This window comes from Cebus imitator, unplaced genomic scaffold, assembly GCF_001604975.1.
Source record: "Cebus imitator isolate Cc_AM_T3 unplaced genomic scaffold, Cebus_imitator-1.0 Scaffold238, whole genome shotgun sequence".
Classification (NCBI taxonomy): domain Eukaryota; kingdom Metazoa; phylum Chordata; class Mammalia; order Primates; family Cebidae; genus Cebus; species Cebus imitator.
The window spans coordinates 2,012,010-2,019,380 of NW_016107553.1; the positions used below are offsets into that span (position 1 = coordinate 2,012,010).

The window sequence follows — 7,371 nt, forward strand, 5'->3', positions numbered from 1 at the left end:
GGGTTTCACCATGTTGACCAGGATGGTCTCGATCTCTTGACCTTGTGATCCACCCGCCTCGGCCTCCCAAAGTGCTGGGATTACAGGCTTGAGCCACCGCGCCCGGCCACTTTCATCTCTTAATCATAATAGCCAACGTAGAATGAAATGGTAATTTCAGCTTGCTTTTTCCAACAAATTCCTGGCAACAATTAGATTCTCTCGTACTTGGTAATAATATAATTTCTCTGACTTCACTCACTGCATACCTTGATATGGTATATAAAGGTAACCAGGACCATTTTCTTTTATTTACATAAAGTCGATTTATCTCTTTTTCATTTTCAATATAGCTATATTTAATTGGTTATTATTCTCAAATTTCTTTTTATGATTATGAAGCCAGTTTTCATGGCATTCCAACAGCTGTATACATGTGCCAATTATGCTTCTATTACTATATGCTTACTCTGAAATCTGACTACTATTTCCTTCTGGAAGTTATCTGGAAAACAAACATTTAAAGATATTCTCCCCCTCACCCCAAAGACAGTCTTGCTCTGTCCCCCAGGCTGGAGTACAGTGGCACTATCTGGACTCACTGCAACTTCTGCCTCCCGAGTTCAAGCAATTCTCCTTCCTCAGCCTCCTGAATAGCTGGGACTACGGGTGCATGCTGCCATGCCAGGCTAATTTTTTGTATTTTAGTAGAGACATAGTTTCACCATGCTGCCCAGGCTGGTATCAAACTCCTGAGCTCAGGCAATCAACCCGCTTTGGCCTCCCAAAGTGCTAGAATTACAGATGTGAGCCAATGTGTCTGGCTCCAACATTTGGAGGTATTCTGACCACTACTAAGCCCAATATAATTTAGCTCCAGATTTTTCCAGAAGAGTGGAAGGGTCTCATGCCTGATTTAAAGTAAAGCAAAATATAACTGAATATCTAACTTCATATTTTTGAGTTGGGAGTCTTGTTGTGTTGCCCAGCCTGGAGTGCAATGGTGCGATCTCAGCTCACTGCAACCTCCGCCTCCTGGGCTCAAGTGATCCTCCTGCCTCAGCCTCCCAGGTAGCTGGGATTACAGGCACGTGTCATCACACCTGACTAATTTTTGTGTTTTTAGTAGAGATGGGGTTTCATCATGTTGGCCAGGCTGGTCTCGAACTCCTGACCTCAGGTGATCCATCCACCCGGGCCTCCCAAAGTGCTGGGATTACAGGCATGAGCCACTGCACCCGGACCTAAGTTTTTTTAATTTAATTTTTAATTTTTGTTTTTCTGAGACAGAGTTTTGTTTTGTCACCCAGGCTGGAGTGTGGTGGTGAAATCTCAGCACACTGCAGCCTCTGCCTCCTGGGTTCAAGTGATTTTCCTGCCTCAGACTCCTGAATAGCTGAGATTACAGGTGTGAGCCACCAAAGGAATATGAAAACTTCTTAGAAATGTGTAAGAATTATTACTTACCTTTTAGGATCTTATAATCTAAAGGTCAGTGCTATATACAAAAATAGTTTATTTTCACTACGCAAAGAAATTAACATAGGAATCTAATGATAAAATAATTAAACATGTAAGAACAAAGCATCCATCTATGGAGCCTCTGATCAAGACTCCCTGCTGATCACTGGAGCCAATAATATCATTACATCATTGTATGAAAACAGACTATATATACATTGTAAAGTAGAGAGAACATTAGGGGAGATGTTAAAGGACCTGTGATTTATAATACATATAGCATGTTTACTTATTATTGTCAAGCTCTAACTTACATAACATTTAAAACAATGATAAGGTATCTTTTGGGACCAAAGAGATGAAATAAGTCTAATTCAGTGCATACCAACTCTACATCTTCTAATAAATAGTTAGCATTTCTTGAGTGTCTACATGAGACTGTGAGCTGTGCCACAGGCATTACATGCATCATTATTTGACCACAGAATATACTGCTGAATTCTCAAAACATACAAATTTGCTGGGTTAAGTATATAACTCCCTCAGAAAGCAAAATAAAAGTCATCTTAGTCACCAAAGAGCCCTCAAATGCTGGTACTAGAAGTTAAAGACTGTAGGTATATATAAAACCTCAGCACTTCAACTTTAATATCCTTGACTGATAATTCGATTTTTTTTCTTTTTTGAGACAGGGTCTTGCTCTGTTGCCCACACTAGAGTACAGTGGCATGATCATGGCTCACTGCAGCCTTGACTTCCCTAGCTCAAGTGATCCTCCTGCTTCAGCCCCCCAAATAGCTGGGACCATAGATACACACCACTATGTTCAGTTAATTTTATTTATTTAAAATTTTTTGTTGTCGAGACGGGGTCTCCCTGTGCTGCCCAGGCTGGTCTGGAACTCCTAGGCTCAAGCAATCCTCCCACTTCAGTCTCCCAAAGTGCTACGATGACAGGCATGAGCCACCATGCCTGGCCTGGTAATTTTTTAATCAGAAAACTGAAGCCATAAGAGAACATTTAACGACCCTCTCCAGCACATATACCCATCAACCAATATTCCACCTATCTGAAGTCAATCCCCTCACTTACACACTAGATGATCCTAAGCCCTCACCAACTCAAGGCCACAGCTCCAGCAATCTTCTCTCACTCTTGTACATAATTTCCCCTTACTCTTTACTGGATCTTCATCAAACAAACTTGCTATTATTTGTGTTAAAAAAAAAAAAAAGTAAAAACAAATTCTTTTCTTGAGCCCTTTTGCCCCATGTTCATTTCATTGCTCCCTTTGCAACAAAATTACCTAGAATTGTCTCTCTCTCTCCTTAGTTTTGAACCCACTCCCCCAAAACTGCTTATCAAGGTCACTAACAACCTCCATTTAACCAAATCTAATCAATTTTCCTCTTCTTTGGCCTAACTAGAACTGTTTTGAGACAGAGTCTCGCTCTGTCACCCAGGCTGGAATGCAATGGCGTGATCTTGGTTCACTGCAACCTTTGCCTCGTGGGCTTAAGCAATCCTCTGCTTCAGCCTCTCAAGTAGCTGGGACTACTGGTATGCACCACCACACCTTGCTAATTTTTGTATTTTTTGCAGAGATGAGGTTTCGCCATGTTGCCTAGGCTGGTCTCGAACTCTTAGGCTCAAGTGATCTGCCCACCTCAGCCTTCCAAAGTGCTGGACTTACTAGGAGTAAGCCACTGGGCCAAGCTCAGAAAACATCTCTGGTTTTCTTTCTATCTCACTACTCACTCTTCAGTCTCCTTTGCTGTTTCTTCCTCTTTTTTTTCTTTTTAGAGATGGGAGTCTCACTATATTGCCCAGGCTGGCTTCAAACTCCTGGCTGAAGTGATCCTCCCATCTAAGCTTCTTGAGTAACTGGGACTACAGGTGTGTGCTGCTATGCCCCTTCCTCTTCTTCCTGACTTCAATGAAGCCCACCCTGCGAACCCCTACTTTGTCACACTCCCCATTTGATTACCTCGCCATATTTTTCTTTTTCCCAAAGCACTTATCACCTAACATACTATAATTTACATATTAATTATGCTTCCACATATTATAACAGAGGTTGGGAAACTAGGGCTTGTATGCCAAACTCAGACAGCTGCCTGTTTTTGTAAATAAAGTTTTATTGGAACATGGGCACATGCAAAGTCTAAAATATTTACTATCTGGTTCGTTACAGAAAGGTTTGCTGATTCTTGCATTAGAAAATAAGCTCCAGACCGGGTGTAGTGGCTTGCGCCTGTAATCTCAGCACTTTGTGAGACCAAGGTGGCTGGATCACCTGAGGTCAAGAGTTTGAGACCAGCCTGGCTAACAAGGTGAAATCCTGTTTCTACTAAAAGTGCAAAAAATTAGCCGGGCATAATGGTGCATGCCTATAATCCCAGCTACTCGGGAGGCTGAGAGGCAGGAGAATCGCTTGAACTCAAGAGGCAGAGGTTGCAGAAAGCCAAGATCACGCCATTGCACTACAGCTTGGGCAACAAGAGCAAAACTCCGTCTCAAAAAAAAAAATAAAAAAAGAAGAAAAAGAAAAAAGGAAAAAAGCTCCAAAGGGAAAATGATCTGTTTTGATCACTGATCTATCCCAAGTTCCTACAACTCTCAAGTATTTGTTGAACTGAATTCTCTTGTACTTGGAACTACCTACTGATGGAGTAAAGCAATATATTCCTAAAAAAAAAATTCAAATATTTGAATGAAAGCAGAATTCCTAAAATATAACCCATCACTATTACTTTTATCTATCATGAACAGTGACAACCTACAGATGTTTAAATTATTTTTCTTGTTTTTCCTTGGAAGATCTCAGAAGGTTCTAACAAGCTCAGTTTTCTTTGTGAATCCTGGGTATCAAGCCTTTTGTATAAGAAAAAAAATGTCCATATTTCCTCTTTTGGAAATTTTCTACTCATCTCCTGTGTTATAGGCAAAAGATATACCAGATAAAATGGAGACACGGGTTGTATTTTATAGCACCTAATTAAAGTTTTTCTGACAAAATTCTGTCTTGGCTTTTGTCTTAAGTTTACTTTGTCTAAATCTCTTAAGGCTTTTCCAGACAGACTAGTCTAAAATTAGCTTAATATTTAAAAGAAAGGATAAATGCCTACTGTTAAGCATAGCATTAGAATAATAAACTGCCACCCAGGGGAGATATTTCTGAGAGCTAAAGATTATCTGGCAAGCTATTTGGTGAGTAAGAACAATCACTGAAAGCTTCTGGATGACAGTCCCTAACTCATACTCTTTGAAAGAAGCAGCTTATGTGCTACTATCTCATGACTTGGGGTCAGGGGTCATAAATTTATGAAAAAAGCAACATTACTAGATTCTTATTACTGTCAGACTACAGCACAAAAAGTTATGAGAAATAGAAAAAGGGAAGACAGCAGCCTTTGAACACCTCAATTCTGGTGGGGAGTAAGAACTATAATAAACGTACCTTACAAGTTAAATATATAAGGGCATAAGAAAGTTTCAATATTTTCAAAAGGCATTGTTGAATTTTTAATGCCTCAGTGGGTCTCGTCACTTACGTTTCCAATAGCACTGTATTTACGCAAGGAATGGCAACTGAAGAAGCTTTGTATAAATTTTGAAAATCTATTAATTTAAAGGGCACCAGAGAAGCTTGTAATTAACAGGGAAACTATTGCTAATTCTTTTGTATAATAAAGAGGCTTTTGTAAAGAGAATCCACTACACCCTAATATTCTGGGTAAATTCCAGTTTTCATGTTTCAGACCTGAATGACATCAAAAAGTGAGCTGAGGACTATTGGGGAAAGTCCATGTCTACTAAAAAAAAGAAGTAATCAGTTTTGTCTGGCAGACATAGCAAACAAAAGTAGATTTTTGCTGTCACTGTAATATAAATTAAAATTTATATTCTGGCTGCTAAAGGTACACATGGGAAGTTCAGACGTCAATTATTTAAGTGCAGGTCGGTAATAATGTTCAACATTTGCTGACGTTGTTTATAATAATACCCAGAATTCCCAGATGCTAGTCAAGTGAAGCTGTTGGAGTGGAGAAGAAACAAATCTGTAACTGGTTATGATCGATTAGTTGTAAATACCAATACATTTGAACTGGCAGAGAAACTAATTCTACACTTTGTTGTGCCAAAGTTTCTAACACAGAACATGATTTAATGAGCATATGCAGGTGCTTTACAAGATAACCTGGTATAACTTCCTGAGAAGACAAGTTCCTCTTGTTAAGTGGCCAATAATTTATAAAAGAGATTCTTCCATCTGCTTCCAGCAAAAAAAAAAAAAAAAAAAAAAGAGATTCAATAAGCAAGATAGACTGCTCACGGAAGCCACTCAAGTTCCCAGGTTTTTTTTGTTTGCTTTTTGCTTTGCATTGAACCGACTGTGATCTAGACCAAACCCAAATGTCAACTTTCTTTGTTTCGAGACAGAGTCCTGCTCTGTTGTCCAGGCAGGAGTGCAGTGGCACGATGGCAGCTCACTGCCATCTGTGCTTCCTGTGTTCAAGTGATCCTCCTACCTCAGCCTCCTAAGCAGCTAGGACTACAGGCACATGCCACCATACCCAGCTAAGTTTTGTATTTTTAGTAGAGATGGGGTTTTGCCATGTCACCCAGGCTGGTCTACAACTTCTGGCCTCAAATGATCCACCTGCCTTGGCCTCCCAAAGTGATGGGATTACATGTGTGAGGCACTGTGCCTGGTCCCCAAATGCCAACTTTTTAAAGTTAAGACACCAACCCTATTTTCAGAGCCATCCAGAAGTGCAGATTTTTGAGGCTGCTGACAGTTTAACAATATAAGCTTTTATCCTTGCTCTGAGTCTTTTTGTTGCACGCCTGGAATGTCCTGACCCTACTTTGCTTAAATCTGTATAAAAACACAACTTCTCAGCAAAGGCTAACCTAACCTGATAGAGGCTAATTATCCCACCCTGTCCATGTCCCATGAGCCTTCCTTTACATACTACCCACAAAATACACTTACCCCTTTGCTTGTGCATAATGTTAGTACTTTATGTTCTTGTTCAATGTTTGTTCAGTTGTCTCAATATCCTTTATGTCTGTCCATGTCAGCATCATCTTAGACTGAAAACTCCCAGGGGGCAGGGGCCATGTCTGTTTAACTCGTTTTGTACAGTGCCTAGGATAGAACCATGTACAGATAGGTGCTTAAAAAATGCTTTCTAATGATGATTGGCATCACTCTCAAGGACTTTCTAAGGCCACAGCTATCTCAGCACATGGTACTTGGCAGTATCGGGCACTTCAGCCTGTTCTACAAGGCACCGCAATATAATAGCACAGGACCTAGCCACAGTACTCTGTGGCAAGTACTTGACTCAATTTGTTTTAAACAGACACTTTAAGGAAAAAAAAAAAGTATTAATTATATGGTCCCAAGCCAACAAATGTGAATTTTATTGCAAGTAATACAACAAACTTGATTAAAAGTATGTGGGAATCCTAATGGGATAGTAAAGAGTTTTACCTCTTTCTCTAGCATTTCCCACTGTTTTAAATACTATACTTTGGAGGCTAGGTACAAGAACCCCAGACAAGCTTACATAAGTTTCATCTTTGATTGACTACTCTGCTGACAGATTTTACCATCTCTTTGTAAGAACAAACATCCTGCAAACTTAGGCTGTAAGTTACTTTGCTTAACAACAAAAGGTTAATCATTAGATTGTAAAGAAGGGATATGTTCTTGGACAACATTTTTAGATAACTAAGTTAATTATATATACATACACACACACACATATATATATATATATATGAAATGGTATCTTGGTGTGTTGCCCAGGCTGGTCTCAAACTCTTGGCTTCAAGGGATTCTCCTGCCTTGGCCTCCCAAAGCGCTGGGATTATATGCATGAGACCCATGCCTGGTCCAAAATAATAGTATCTGACAAA

General features: G+C 39.8%; 1 protein-coding gene across 1 annotated transcript in view; it reads right to left on the reverse strand.

Moving 5' to 3' along the window:
* The window catches only part of MARCHF5 (membrane associated ring-CH-type finger 5), a 65,425-nt gene that overhangs the window by 15,788 nt on the left and 42,266 nt on the right, over window positions 1-7,371 (reverse strand). The window lies entirely within an intron of this gene.